A 16,333-nucleotide genomic window follows, 5' to 3' on the forward strand; every position below is an offset into this window, starting at 1 on the left:
AATCAAAAATCAGCCGGGCGTGGTAGCGTGCGCCTGTAGTTCCAGCTACTTGGAAGGCTGAGGCGGAAGGATCACCGGAGCCCAGCAGGCGAGGCTGCAGTGGCCGGGAGCGTGCCATTGCACTCCAGTCTGGGCGACAGAGTGAGACTCCAACTCAAAAAAAATAAAAAAAATAAAATAAAATAAATAAAAAGGACTCATATGCTATTTAAATCCTTCATGACTAGCTTCTTTTACTATGTTTTGAAGGTTCATCCCGTGTTGTTGCAAAGTATCATTTTTTAATGACTAAATAATATTCCATTGTAAAGATACAACACATTTTGTATTTTCGTTTATTGATAGACACTTAAGTTGTTTCCATTTTTGGCTACTATTGAATAATGCTGCTATGAACATTCATGTGCATGTTTTTGTGTAGACATGTTTTTATTTCTGTTGGGTATAGTCTAAGGAATGGAATTGTGGATTATATGGTAACATTATGTTTAGCCATTTCAGAAACTACCAAACTGATTTCCATAGTAACTTCACCAATTTGCATTTCCACCAGCAGTGTTTAAGGGTTTTTATTTCTCCACATCCAGGGAAACACTTTTTTCAATTATAGTCATCCCATGGATGTAAAGTAGTATCTCATTATTGTTTGTTGTGCATTTCTCTGATGGCTTAATGTGGTCATGGTGTTTTATCATCTTTATGTATAACTGGACTTAAAAGTTTCTTAAAATAGAAACTTTATACCTATTTATACCTTTTAGAAAAACAGAGACGAGAGTTTAAGCATCATTAGAGCATCAAATTATGACGTATACAGGAGGATTTAGGATCAATATTCAAGTAGGAATTTTAAAAGACGCTTTTGTACAATACAAATAAATCTCAGGATGATCAGCTATCTCTTTACTGAATAGGAGAGTAAGGCTGATATTCATTTCATGTTATTATATTAGGTCATTTTAAACACATTTTATGACATATGACACAGAATGGTGTCTCTTCCTCTGCAGCTCCACAAGAGGACACCTCCACCTTCGTATTTTTGAAAGATTCCTGTTTACTGCTGGTAGATGGGTCTGTATCCTTAAGGCTAAGAATTTTACTTGTTTGCATTATGACGAAACAGGATTGAAAAGTTCAAAACACAGTACAAGGAAATGAAAAATACAGTAGATAATTTTTTTTAAAAGACACTATTATTCAACTATTAGGATTCTGTCTGATGATCAAGAGTTGGAGGTTGCTAAATAATCAATGTGGCATGTACTCAAGAAATACATACTACTTAGGACACAAGATGTCAACGTAAATATAAGATGTTGCTTAGAGATCCACAGTTACTGAGCCAGTTGGGAAATCAATTGTGAGATGATGTGAAGTATTATTAACTACCACATTCAATCCAGGAGTTGGTCAGGTTCCAGACTATCCCAATCTCTCTCATCTTACCAAAACCCAACCTCCTGTGCTGTCACTGCTCAGGAATCATGGAAAGGAGGCATGGATTAATCAAATAGCAAAAGTTCCTAGTCATCTATTTTGTGTGCATAGTGTCTTATGGTTTCCAAAGCAATTTGCCAGCTTTAATTTCATTTCAGTTAAACTTCACATTCATCCATGATCCCCCATAAATCTTTGGACTAATGGAAAGGCCGGGAGTGAAAATAATAGGCCTGCATCTTTAACCAATTTTCTTCCTCTTCTTAGCAGTTGCGTTTGCTGTTTCTTCCCACCACAAACTCAGAAAGGCAAAGACCCTGCATTTCAGCCTCTGCAACCTTATTGACACACTATTCTGCTCAGACTTCATCTTCCAAGAGCTGTCACCAGATTTCCCTTTCACTCCATTACTCATCTCCCCACTTTCTTTTTAATCAAGCTTGCACTTGCTGCTTCTTTTATGCTTTATTGACTTCTATGGGATCAGTTAGGTTTTTTAAAAATTCTCCTTTCCCCTGAACTTGGTTAATAATATGTTGTACTACTTTACTTATGGAAGTAACCCTTAAATATTTAATTTGCATCTTTGACTTATAACTTAATGTTAACTTCTTGATCAATAAAAAGATCTTAGAATATTTTAAGTAATTTTTGCTATTGTTGTCTGATACTTTGGATCTAATTTGTTTTAAAATCCCACAAAAACTAATCACTGTTACTTAGTAAATGCTTAAACTTCCCAAAATATTTACCAATTGCCTTGCTTATCATTTTAAATTTTTCTATCTTTCTGGGTCTAATTTTATTTTTGCTGATGCACATCCTTTAAAAATTCTTCCAATCAGTCTATTAAAAAAAAGTCAGACAAAAGATATCTTTGTCTGAAGATATCTTTATATTTCACCTCACTCTTGATTGCTCTTTTCCCTCTGTCATTTTGATGGTATTATTCCACTGTCTTCTGACATTTCATATGCCTAATCATTATTCTTGAGGTAGCATGTCTTTTCTGTTTCCTTTTCTTTCTTTTTTTTAAAAAGAGATGTGTTCTGCAGTATCATCATTGTATGTCTAAATCTTAGATCTGCTTTTATTATCCTACTTTAGACTTATTTTGATTCTTCTTCTTTAATCATGAAAAGTTTTAAGCCAATTTCTTTTCTGATGTTTACCTCCCTTTCTCTATTTTTCTCCTTTTATGACATTTATTAGACATGTCTTAAGTCTTTTTATTTTCTACCGTATTTCTTAGTTTCTCATATGTACTTCACTTTTTAATCTCTGTGTTGCATTTTAGGTAACTCCTTCAGCTATATCTTTAAGTTCAATAGTTTACTTTTCACCTGTTTATTAAGTTCTCTATATTTATATTTTTTATTCCTAGAAATTCTCTGGTTCTTTTAAAAAGCTGCTCATTCTTTCTTAATATCATGCTTTCATCGTTAGTTTTTTCCATTTTAAACATTTCATATTTTGTTTCATGTTGTCATATGAAATTCTTGTGGGTGCCAACTTTCTTATTTATTTACTCTGCTGACCTTCCTGTGATGGTTTATTTCCTTATTGATTTGTAATTTTTGTTTTTGAGCTTATTTCAGTGGGGATAAGGTTTTTTTTTTCTCAAAGCGAATGTTATGTACCCTGGATTGAGAGAGTGTCCAAAAACAATGTTACATTTACTTTTGCAGGGATTTCAGTGGAGCTGAACCTGGTTCTCTATATAGGATTTTTTTTTTTTTACATTAAAAATTAAAATGTTAGCTGGGCATGGTGGCTCATACCTGTAATCCCAGCACTTTGGGAGGCTGGGGTAGGACTGTTTGAGCCCAAGAGTTCAAGACCAGCCTAGGTAACAGAATGGACCTCAACTCTGAAAAAATTAGCTGGGCATGGAAGTGTCTATAGTACCAGCTACTGGGGAGGCTGAAATGGAAAGACTGCCTGAGGACAGGAGGTCGAGGTTGTGGGGAGCCATGATTCTGCCATCACACTCCAGCCAGGGCAGCAGAGTGAAGCTCTGATTCAAAAAAAAAAAAAAAAATTAAAATGTTAAACTTACCTTTTTTAGTATCTGTAGGATCTGTAGTAATAGCTTCATTTCTATTCTTGACATGGGTAATTTGTGTTTTCTCTTGCATTAGCTATTCTTACTAGGGATTTATCAATTTTTAAAATATTTTCAAATAAACAACCTTTGGTTTTATTCATTTCCTCTACTGTCTGCTCTCTACTTCATTGATTTCTGACCTTTTTTTTCTACTTTGAATTTAGTTTGTTCCTCTTTTTCTAGTTTCCTTAAGCCTTGCTTCATTTTTTAAAATTGTGTTAACATAAAAATAACATAAAATTTACCATTTTAACATTTTTAAGTGTACTGCTTGGTAGTGTTAAGTATATTCACATTTTTGTGCAACCAAAATCCACAATTTTTTCATCTTGTAAATGTGAAACTCTGTTCAAATAACAACTCTTCATGTCCCCCTGCCTCTAGCCCCTGGCAACACCACAAGAAACCTACAGAATTCCTTAGTACATGGAAATTAAAAAAGAAGAAATGAACATGAGTATTATTCACAATAGCCAAAGGTGGGACCAAAAATACATTCTGATTTTATGAATTTGACTAGATACTTCATGTAAATGGAATCATATAGTAGCTGTCTTTTTGTGGTTGGCTTGAATACAGTTAGTATAATATCCTCGAGGTTCATCCACATTGTAGCATGTATCAGAATTTTCTACCTTTTTAATGCTTAATAATATTACATTGTATGTATATGCCATATTTTGTCTATCCATTAATCTACTGATGGACATTTGGGTTGCACCCATCTTTTGGCTGTTGTGAATAATACTATCAATTTATTTTTGAATATAGACATTTAGCATTCCTCCAAACTCTGCTTTAGCTACATACTTCAAATTTTGATATGTTATCATTTTCAGTCCTACCTCAGTCTCCCAAAGTGCTACGATTACAGGCATGAGCCACCATGCCCAACTAACATTTTAATTTTTAATTAAAAAAAAATCCTATATAGAGAACCAGGTTCAGCTCCACTTTAACTACATACTTCAAATTTTGATATGTTATCATTACCATACTTCAAACCATATGCTGGTTTCTAATTCATGTACTCTGTAACATGTGAATATACTTAACACTACCAAGCAGTACACTTAAAAATGTTAAAATGGTAAATTTTATGCTATTTTTATGTTACCACAATTTTAAAAAATGAAGCAAGGCTTAAGGAAACTAGAAGAAGAGGAACAAACTAAATTCAAACATTTTCTAATTTCCCTTATTTTTTCATTGACCTATAGATTTAGAAGTGTGTTATTTAATTTCCATATATTGAGGGATTATGTAGATTTCTTATTACTGGTTCCTAATTCATGTACTCTGTAACATGTCAAGCTTTTAACACTGAGACTTATTTTATGATCCAGCACACAGTTTATCTTGGAGAATGCATTTTTTAAAAAGTAAGCTTTCAACTGTAGGGTATAGTGTTCTATAAACATCAGTTAGGTTATGTTGATCAATTGGGTTGTTCATATCTTCTTTACAGTCATCCCTTGGTATTCACAAAAGATTGGTTTCTAGACCCCTTGTGGATACCAAAATCCAAGATGCTCAAGTCTGTTATATGAAATGGTGCAGTATTTGCATATAATCTATGCACATCCTTCTATATACTTTAAGTCACTTCTAGATTACTTAATACAATTGACCTAATACAATGTAAATGCTATATAAATAGTTGTTATATTGTTTTTTAAAACTTGTATTACTGCTTTTTGTGAGAATATTTTTGAGACATTGTGTGTGTGTGTGTGTGTGTGTGTATACACTATTGAATTTCTTGCTTACAAGTGCTATCAATTATTGAGATGCTCGTGGATTTCCAACTATGCTTGTGGACTTGTCTCTTTCTTTCACTCTGTTAATTTTTTCCTTCACAAAATGTAACACTCTCATAATAGGTTCATACCACTATACATATTTCTGATAAATATATATAGTCATCCACCATATAACATTTCCATCAACAACAGACTGCATATGTGATGGTGTCCCATAAGATTAAAATGAAATTGAAAAGTTGCTATCACCTAGTGATATTGTAGGCAACACATTATTCACATTTTTGTGCTGGTGTAAACTGCCAGTTGTATAAAAGTATAGCACATACAATTATGTATAAAATAATTGATAGTATAAAATAATTGATGATAAATGATTGTTACTATTTTATGTACTTACTATACTTTTATTACTGTTTTAGAGTGCATTCTTTCTACTTACAAGAAAAAGTTAACTGTAAAACAGCCTTAGGCTGATCCTTCAGGAGGTATTCCAGAAGCCATTCTTTTCATAGGAGATGACTGAAGATCTTCCAGTGGGACAAGATGTGGAGATAAGATTGCTTGAGCCCGTGGGTTCGAGACCCACCTGGGCAGCGAGACCTCATCTCTACAATAAATAAAGAAAAAAATCAGCCGGGCGTGGTAACACATGCCTGCAATTCCGGCTACTCGGAAGGCTGAGGCGGAAGGATCACCGGAGCCCAGCAGATCGAGGCTGTGGTGGCCGGGAGCGGTCACTGCACTCCAGTCTGGGCGACAGAGTGAGACTCCAACTCAAAAAAAAAAAAAAAAAGATGTGGAGGTAAAAGACAGTGATATTGATGTTCCTGACTCTACTAGGCCCAGACTTACATGTGTGTTTGTGTCTTAGTTTTTGCAATAAAGTTTAAAAAGTAAAAATAAATACATAAATAGAAAAAATAAAGATATAAGGAAAATATTTCATACTGCTGTACAATGTGTTTTTGAAGTTAAGTATCACTATAAGAGTCAAATAGTTTTTAAAAATGTTAAAATTTTTTATAAAAAGTGTGTTTTAAGCTAAGTGTTACTATAAGAGTCAAATAGTTTTAAATTTGTATAAAAATTTATAAAGTAAAAATGTGAGCTAATGTTAATTTACTACTGAAGAGATAAAAATTTTTTAATACATTTAGTGAGATCTAAGTGTACAGTGTTGATAAAGTCTATAGTAGTATACAGTAAAATCCTAGACCTTCACATTCACTCACCACTCACTCACTGACTTACCAAGAGCAACTTCCAGTTCTGCAAACTCCATTCATGGTAAGTGTCCTATACAGGTGAACCATTTTTAAATCTTTTACAAAATTTTTACTGTTCCTTTTTTGTGTTTAGTTATTTTTAGACAAGCAAATATTTACCATTGTGTTACAGTGCCTACAGTATTCAGTAAGGTAACATGCTGTACAGGTTTGTAATCTAGAAGCAATAGATGATAGCACAGAGTTTAGGTATGTAATAGGCTGCACCATCTAGGTTTGTCTAAGTATACTTTATAATGTTCACGTGACGCAATCACTTGATGACACATTTCTCAGAATGTAGCCCTGTGGTTAAGTGACACATGACTGTACGGGCACACTCATTCCTAGTAAATGACTCCTCTATGATTTTGTTACATCTGTCTCACTGTCTTGAGGTTTATTGTCTGATATTACTATAGCCTTACCAATTTTTTTATACCTATGTATATCTTTTTCTTGGTCATTTTTTTTTTGAGTTGGAGTCTCACTCTGTCGCCCAGACTGGAGTGCAGTGGCCTCTCCCGGCCACCGCAGCCTCGACCTGCCGGGCTCCGGCGATCCTTCCGCCTCAGCCTTCCGAGTAGCTGGAATTACAGGCGCGCGCTACCACAGCCCGGCTGATTTTTTTATTTTATTGTAGAGATGAGGTCTCGCCTGCCCAGGCGGGTCTCGAACCCGCGGGCTCAGGCAATCCACTCACCTCAGCCTCCCAAAGGCGCGGGATTACAGGCTGAGCCACCGAGCTTGGCTTCCTTGGTCAATTTTTAAGTTACTTTCTCAGCTTAGAATTTCTATATCACATATAATATTAAACTGGGTATTTGTATTCTACAGTCCCAGCTTTCCAAATCCCATAGGTAAACCTCTTCCTCATCAAACAAACAAAAAACCCAGGAGGCTGCAAGTGCCCACATCTCTTTGAGCCAGCAAGTAGCATCATTTTTAGAAATCTTTTATAACAGCGGTCCTCAATCTTTTGGACATCAGGGACCAGTTTCATGGAAGACATTTTTTCCACGGACAAGGGGTGGGGGAGCATCTGCAGTCAAACTTCTCTGCTGATGTTAATCTGTATTTGCAGTCGTTCCCCATCACCACCCCAGCTGCACCACAGTTCATCAGGCATTAGATTCTCATAAGGAGCATACAATCTAGATCCCTTACATGTGCAGTTCACAATAGGGTTTGGGCTCCTAGGAGAATCAAATGCTGTAGCAGATCTGACACAAGTCAGAGCTTAGGTGGTAATGCAATCATTGGGGAGCAGCTGTAAATACGGATGAAGCTTACTCACTTGCCAGCTAGCCTCCTGCTGTGCAGCCCGTTCCTAAGGCTACAGACTGTTTCATGGCCTGGGGTTGGGGAACCCTGTTTTATAAGACAGAGCAGAGTCTTAGGTCTAGCTCTCTACCCTCTGTTCCTGTGTAGAATTTAGAATCCCAGGCCTCAGTTAGAACTCTTAAGCATTATATTTCTGATCAAAATTCCTTTTAGGGATTCTGAGACGTCAGCTCAAGTTCATCTTCACAGGTATTCTTTTAATACATGTCTGTTCTGGCAAAACGTGCCTTTCTTCTTTTTTTCTGAACTTGACAATTTTAAAGACATCCTGTTATAGCTTAGATGGCATTTCTATATGTGTTTGTAGAAGGAGTGGGTAAAGCACCTATTTTTTTATGGCTCTTCTTTAAAACAAAAACCCCAAAAAACCCCTGCACTCTGTGTTGACCTTTCCTTGAAGGAAGGTAAAAAATTGGGGGGGGGGGATGTGCAACATGACCTAGAAAGGTAGACTGAAGGGAAAGGGAGGACACAGAGTGATGTGAGGACCTCCCTTTTCCTATATACTAGTAATGTAACCTACTGATTTTATTTCTTTTTTTTTTTAGATTAGAAAATATAGTTTATTTAGAAAGTAAATGAGAGAGAGAGAGGAGATTCACCTCCTCAAGGTAGGGGAGGGGGCCAAAGTTTAAGAAAACATGGCCTTGGCCATAGCTCAAAGAGCACATGGCCACACTATAGCTTAGCAATGCAATGGCCTAATGCTATTTCAATAGAAAATAGAATCATTCATTAGAAAACAGAAATCTGTGAACATGATAAAGGCTTTTCCTTGTATGGGCTTTCCTAAGCAGTCACTACTTAGACATCAAATCATTGTCTAAGTAAGACAGGTTCATTAAAGGAATATATATGCATATTTAATTCAAGGGAATGCATTTCTGTTTGTGGGAATGAAAAAGGAACGCTGAGTAAAATATCCAATTAATAAGTGAACAATTGTTAAAGTAAGAAAGGGAACTTGGAGAAGGTACAGGTTTTATCTGCCTAGAATAAAAAGCAAATGGGGAATCCAATCTTATGGAATTTTGAAGATGGGCAAATGTTTATATATCCTGGGGAAAAAGGACTATTTCAGAAAGGAGAGAAGAAACATTCTCATGCAAGCTATGGCTTTTTTTTTTTGGGTTGGAATCTCAGTCTGTCACCCAGACTGGAGTGCAGTGGCACGCTCCTGGCCACTGCAGCCTCAACCTGCTGGGCTCCTGTGATCCTTCCACCTCAGCCTTCCAAGTAGCTGGAATTACAGGTGTGCGCTACCACACCTGGCTATGCTATGGCTTTTAATATTTGCAGGAGAGGACCCATGCTCTTTTGAATATAGTTTTTTAAGTGAACAAGTCAAAGAGAAGGGAGGCAAAAGAAGCCATATGAAACTCTGCTTACATTAGAGCTTCCATATAACTTGGTTAAATCTGCCTAGTTAACTAGTTAGCATTTATTGTTGGTTTTTGTTGTTTTGAGTTAGGATCTCGCTCTGTTGCCCAGGCTAGAGTACAGTGGCACAATCATGCATGGCTCACTGCAGCTTGAACTCTGGGGTCTCAAGGAATCCTCTTGCTTGAGCTTCCTGACTAACTAGGACTTCGGGTGCACTACCATACCCGGCTAACTTAAAAATATGTTTTATAGTGACCTGGTCTCATTATGTTGCCCAGGCTGGTCTCAAGCTCCTAACCTTAAGTGATCCTCCTACCTCAGCCTCCCAAAGTGCTGGAATTACAGGTGACTCCTGGAGTGAGTCACCACGCCAGGCCAATATTTACTGTTAAATATCAATTAATAATCATTATGCTAAATATTAATTATTCAGTAATACAGGTTGGGGAAAAAGAGAAGAAACAGTAGGATCCAGACAGATGGAAAACAATTTTCCTTTAAATGAAGTTTGGAATACCGATTTTTTTTTTTTTTTTTTGAGTTGGAATCTCACTTGGTCGCCCAGACTGGAGTGCAGGGGCCACTCCCAGCCACCGCAGCCTCGATCTGCTGGGCTCCGGCGATCCTTCCGCCTCAGCCTTCCGAGTAGCCGGAATTACAGGCATGCACTACCATGCCCGGCTGATTTTTTGATTTATTGTAGAGATGAGGTCTCACTGCCCAGGCGGGTCTCGAACCTGCGGGCTTAGGCAATCCACTCACCTCGGCCTCCCAAAGGCGCGGGATTACAGGCTGAGTCACCGAGCCCGGCTTGGAATACCGATTTTTACAGCAAATATTTTAATTAGAAAATGACTAATTACTACAAGGCTCCTTGTGATTAGAAGTATTTCCAGTACTTTTACTTGGCTTAGAGTGATTTACCTTTAAATTGGGCAGGACACAGTGACTAACACCTGCAATCCTAGCACTTTGGGAGGCTGAGGCACTTTGGGAGGCTAGCACTTTGGGAGGACTGCTTGAGCCCAGGAATTCGAGACTAGTCTAGGCAACATAGCGAGACCCCATCCCTACAAAAAAAAAATTAGCTGGGTGTGGTGGCACACACTTGTAGTCCTAGCTACTCAGAAGGCTGAGCCCAGGAGGTCAAGGTTGTGGTGAGACATGATTCTGCCACTGCATTTCAGCCTGGGTGACAGAGAGGTACCAACTCAAAATTTTTTAAAAAAGTTATTAAATCACCATTTTATCCAGGAGCAGTGGGGAAAAAACAAACACTCAAATTTAACTGTTGTAAGTGGTAGGGATGAAATTATTTTTCTTCTGTATGACCTATGGAGTCCTAGTATTTCAACACATTGGATTTAGTTGGTATGATGTTTCTGGATATGCAACCCTGTCATCTAGAAATTATGAGAATTTTACCTCTTACTTTCCAATTCTTATACTCTTTTTCTTATTAGAAGTAGTCATAGTTTTGCAAGCAAAATGACATATACCAGACACACAGTTTCTCATTCATTGATATCACTTACAGAGTGATCCTTTTTCAGTCATCATGGAATGTACACACAAAACTATGATAAAAAAAAAAAGCCAGTTGGGACATACACCTTCTGTTTCTTGTGATCTCACTCACTTCACAAAGCCATAATCCCATAGACTTTACATAACATTCATAACCTCATCAAACCCATCTCATAATTCCATTCAAAGATACAAAACCAAACTGAGAAACCACTGACTCCAGTCACATAGTCTCAAACACAGATCACTCACAACTAATCATTCTAAAAGGTCTGTCAATTTCTTGGAAATTTAAACATGAACTTACCAATTACGCAGCAGCTTTTCTTCTCGGTATTTACCCAGGAGAAATGAAAACATGCTAGCTTTATTCAAGATATGCAAAATCTGGAAATATGCCCAATATGCATCAACAGAACAATGACGAAACACATTGTGCCGTATCGGCACAATGAAGGGCTCATCCGAAACTTTAAAATGAACTACATAACATTAGCAAGTCTCAGAGGCATGAGGGTGAGTTCAAGGGGACGACATACGGAGTTCTGAAACTGACAAACGAAACGACAGGGACAGAAATCGGAACACGGTTCGAAACCGATGTCAGCGGTGTCAAACACGCCCCCGGGCGGCACACACCCTGAGGTCCCGCTACGTGGCAGATGCCGCTCTAGGCCCTGGGGCTTTGTCACGGGGCAAAAGCGACCAAAGTGCCGGTCAAACGGACCACACCCTGAGGCACCGCACCGACAAGCCCGAGCGGAGCAAGACCTCCGAGTTCTCGCCTTGGTCCTCCCTGGCCCGGCTTCTGGCTTCTCAGCCCGGCCTTCCGGCTCCTTCTTCGGCCTCCTCGGCCTGGGTCCGGTTTCCTCCTCCGCGATTCCTTTTTCCCTCCCAGGCCTGGGCTTCCGATGCTTCCCTCGCGTGGGGGGTAGAGGCGACCTAGGCTTCCAATCCCCGCCCCGCTCCCTTCCCCCGGGCCACTTCGGCCCGCGCTTCCTGTTCCCTCTTCTCCCCTCCCCAGCCCGGGTTCCCGCTGACTTCCTCGGGCGGGGCTCAGTTTCCTTCCTCGACCTCACCTCGCTTGAAGAGCTTCATCAGCCGCGTCTCCCGCGGCCGGAGGACGCGCCAGCTGCAACCCTCGGCCAAGGGTTAGCGGTCTGCGTATCCGGGAACTCCGAGTCCCTGGGGCCTGGCGCGGCCTCGGTGGCCTGTGGGCACCGCTGGAACGTCGGGGCATTTCCGGCGACGGACTACGTTTCCCGTCGGCCCCAGGGCGGTGGGTGAACTTTGACCTTTCCTTCCCCTTCCGGTGTGGTCGCGGTTATTGAGTTACGACCGGTGAGTTGAGGTGACCCGGGTCGGGCTGCGGGAGGAGCCCGCGGTGGGGGGGCCCCGAGCTGCCGGGGCGCGGAGGGTTGGTGTGCAGCCGGGAACCTCGGGCCTGTGTATGCGTGAGCTGAGGACAACAATGATTGTGTGATGGCGTCATTGGGGAGCGCATGGGGGGTGGTGAGGGAAGGAGGGGCGCCGCGCGCGCGCGCGTGCGGCGAGACCCTAGTGTGTGCCCTGACTGGTGTCTGATCTAGCTTCGTAGGATTGTGAGTAGGGGCGGGCCTGTTGTGTCACCCCGTTCTACGATGACTTATGTGACACTCTGACTGAATGACCTTATGACAGGACTGTTGTGATCGACCAGAAGTGTCAACCAGCTGGAGGGTTTTTATTTTCAAATGAGCCTGTAGGAGTTTGGATGTGTTTTGGATAAAGCATCATTTTTCCCATTCTGTGATGTAAATATAATCTCTTCATGAGAAACAAAAGATGGATGGATGGATGTATACTTCATTTCTCCTCTGTGAGGCATATCTGTGTCTATGAAGACTCAGATGGCTTTATTAACCAGAGTCCACTGCACTGAAGCATGGGTCTTGGTTGTCTTTATTTAGATGCTTTGTCCCAGATACCCAGCCTTAACACAGAGGGACTGTGATGGAGTGATTGCCCACTCAAGATCCAGCTGTAGTTGCATGGTTTACAGAAGGGAAGTCATGAATTTCAGCCCTAGAATGAGAGTTCCAAGCAGAAAAGTACATTCTAAGCCATGGGACGCGAATCGTGCTTGCCTCCCAGACAGGCTCCTGCAAAGACATGCTGGGGAGAGCGCAGGTGTGGGATTCCTTCACTGGGAAAACTACCCTCAGATGCACTTTGGAGGCCATTTACACATTTCAGAACCACAGTATTTTCTGAACTGTGTCCCTTAGCTCAGGAGACTGAACTTCAAGTCCATCTCTAGACATGGGTGATAACGTCTTCCTCTGATTTGGGGAAAAGTAAACAGTAATCTAGTTTCCCTCTTACTTCCATCTGAGTGTGTTTGTTATGTGTGACGAGGCTTTTCTGGTGGCGGACAGTGTGTTCTTATTTAGCCACTCTGGGATTTCACGAGTTCTTTCTCCTTCTTAGTCATGTAGTTCTGTAACAGAGGGCCTCTGAAGTAGAAGAGAGGAGAGCATTGCTGCTTACTTAATGGCCAATTCAAGGTCAGTTTGTATTTATTTTTTGTTCTGTTAGATAACATTTTTGTTTTTGAGAACATAGACTATTTACTTTCCTTCTCCTGAATTGCCCTGCCTAATTGGGACCTGGTCCCTTGGCCTTCCTTTTCCAATTAATAATAGGACCGTAGACATGGGTCCCCTTCTCCTCCAGTGCCTTTCCAAATGATCTTTTTCTTTTCAGGTAATATTCACATACCCATTAGGTAGGTGGGTCTTCAATTCCTCCATGTGCTCCTTTCTTCCCAAAGTATTCTTATGGTATGGAAATACAGTTTTCAGTGGGTAAGGTGAAATGCAGTCATACCAAAACAATAAAGTTGTGTTTAATAGAAAACATTTATATTGTTTTTGTATTTATATTTAAATTAATTAAACTTCAAATTCAGTTACTTGTTCATACTAGCTACTTTTCAAAGGAGTCAGTAGCTACTAATTTTTTCTGTTTTACAGTTTATTGTTGTAAAATGTAGATAATAATTATGTCAGTGCCTCAGGGTCTTTATGACTGTTGCATATATTAATATGGGTGTGACCTTAGTACACTTAATAAGGGCCTGGAACTTAATAAGCCCTCATCCTCAAGGGGAAAAAAGAAGCTGTTATATGACGATTCTTAGTATTCCCCATGCATTTTCTATGAATCAAGAATAATGAAAATATAAGGTTAATTTTAATGGGCACTAGAAATGAATTTTTAAAAGCCAGATTTACAAATGTCCTAGAATATGGGTTCTTAACCTAAGGCAATTTGACTCCATTTTGTTGCTGACAAGAAGCCACGATCCTCTTGATATTGCGTTGAAAATTTTTCTGAATACTTTATAACTTTTTTTTTCTTCAGAGTGTCTGCAACTTTATGAAGTGACATAAATGGTACATAAGCTTAAAAAATTTTGGCCAACATTTTTTTTCCCTGGAATGTCTACAAGTTCATGATAAAACATTTTGATCCACTTGATTTTTAAAATCAAATACTAATACTAACATCATCTTAAAGATTACTTAAGATAAAACTATACAAATATAGTTTTCAGTAGTATGGGGAAAGTTAAGTTAATCACACTATATACACATGGTGTAGTGTCATTCAGATAAAAGAAACTGTCAATTTAGTCAAAAAGAAAAATGACTAATACATAATATTATGCAATATTTGTACACAGGAGAAAGTACAATCCAAATGGTTCATATTGTATATGTCAAATTTACTCGAGCAGCATTTTTAAGCAATTTTGCAAGAGTATATCCAAAATTATATTTTAATGATTAAATAATAAAATAAATGTGCGGCTGGGCACAGTGGCTCATTCCTGCAGTCCTAGCACTTTGGGAGGTCAAGGCAAGAGGATTGCTTAAGCCTAGGAGTTTGAGTCCAGCTTGGGCAACATAGCAAGACCTTGTCTACACAAAAAAATAAAAAAATTAGTCGGGCATGGTAGCATGTGCCTGTAGTCCCGTTACTCAGGAGGCTGAGGTAGAAGTATCCTCCTGAGCCCAGGACGTTGACGCTGTGGTGAGGTATAATGTTGCCACTGCACTCCAGCCTGGACAACATCATGAGATCCTGATTAAAAAAAAACAAAATAAGGAAATGAAGCCATATATATAATAAACATGTACTCTGTTCCAAACACACTTCTTCATACGTATTTTCTTATTTAGTCTGAAAATGGTACCTAACTGAATTTTGTTGATACAACTATGAGAATAGTGAATGTGCTTTATTGCATTGATGAAATATAGCAAAAATGTTTTCACAAGTGGGTAGGAGTAATTTATTTCAGTCACAGATTTCCTTCATATTCTCACTTATTCTTAAAACCTTTCTGCTCATTATGTTCTTAGATAGAAGGAAACCATGTTTCCAACTTTGTTTTAAAAAATTTGGTAATTGGAAATAGCTTTCTTATATATTTCTGATGATATATTCAGTAGTTTAAGAAACTTATAGGGAGTTAATTTACCCATAGTCCCACTGGCAGAAATAATCACTCTTAGTAATTTAATGTACATCCTTCCAAACTTCCTCTCTGGCTGTGTTTTTTATTTTTTTTCACCAAGATTTATCATGAAAACTTGCCTCCTAAAAGAGGCAAAATCATAATTTAACACTCTTCTAGGATATAGGTATAAGAAAAAGATGCCAGTGGTCACTTTCTGGCTTATCAAACTCAAGTATTCAAAACTTTGGAATTATGTAGATATCAAATAAATAATTCTGAGGGAACAAATTATGAATTAATACTGCTCTTCAGGAGAATCACTTTAGACCAAGAGTTGGAGGCTGTAGTGAGCCATGGTTGTGTCACTGCACTCCAGTCTGGGTGACAGAGTGAGACCCTCCCTCAGAAACAGAAAAACTACTCTTTGGATTGGTTTTCATATATTTTAGAGGCTGTGGTTTCCTTCATAGAACATGAGAATGTTCTGTGAAATTTAGATATCATTTAAAAATTCATTATACAAATTATATTTGACAGAACAGATTTTAAAAAACAGTAAAATAAGATAGATATGCACGTAAGTCTTTGTGTTAGACAGAAGAACAATATTGAGCCTTTTATAGTTATGATCAAGTTGTCACCTAATTAGATCAGATGCTTTGAGCTAGTTTTATGACATCCAACTTTGTGTAGGGGGCAGGGAACTATGTCCTCTTTCTTTTCTGAGATTCTTTCTGAAGAGTATAGTTGATGAGGAAAAATTATAATCTCAAGGCAGGGCTCTGAAATGATTATTAGCATTACAAGGAAGAATAGACCTGCTCTACTTCAGTTACAGTTGTAACAAGCAGAACATGCATAAATTAGCTTCTAGGGTAGGGGTTGACAAACTTTTTCTATAAAAGGACAAATACTAACTATTTTCGGCCTTTGAATCATACAGTCTATGTTGCACCTACTCATCTCTCCCATTATTGCTCACAGGCAGCTGCAA

The 16,333-nt window shown here is 38.7% G+C and overlaps 1 long non-coding RNA gene across 1 annotated transcript in view; it reads right to left on the reverse strand.

The window, feature by feature from the left end:
- Positions 1–11,444, reverse strand: part of LOC110594533 — a 25,537-nt gene extending 14,093 nt beyond the window's left edge. Inside the window, exon 1 of the long non-coding RNA XR_002481297.1 lies at positions 11,140–11,444. This is a non-coding gene — a long non-coding RNA (uncharacterized LOC110594533). The remainder of the gene's footprint in view (positions 1–11,139) is intronic.
- Between the last annotated feature and the right edge of the window lie 4,889 nt (positions 11,445–16,333).

This window comes from Carlito syrichta, unplaced genomic scaffold (genome assembly GCF_000164805.1).
Source record: "Carlito syrichta isolate Samal-C Ts95f unplaced genomic scaffold, Tarsius_syrichta-2.0.1 Scaffold315987, whole genome shotgun sequence".
Classification (NCBI taxonomy): Eukaryota; Metazoa; Chordata; class Mammalia; order Primates; family Tarsiidae; genus Carlito; species Carlito syrichta.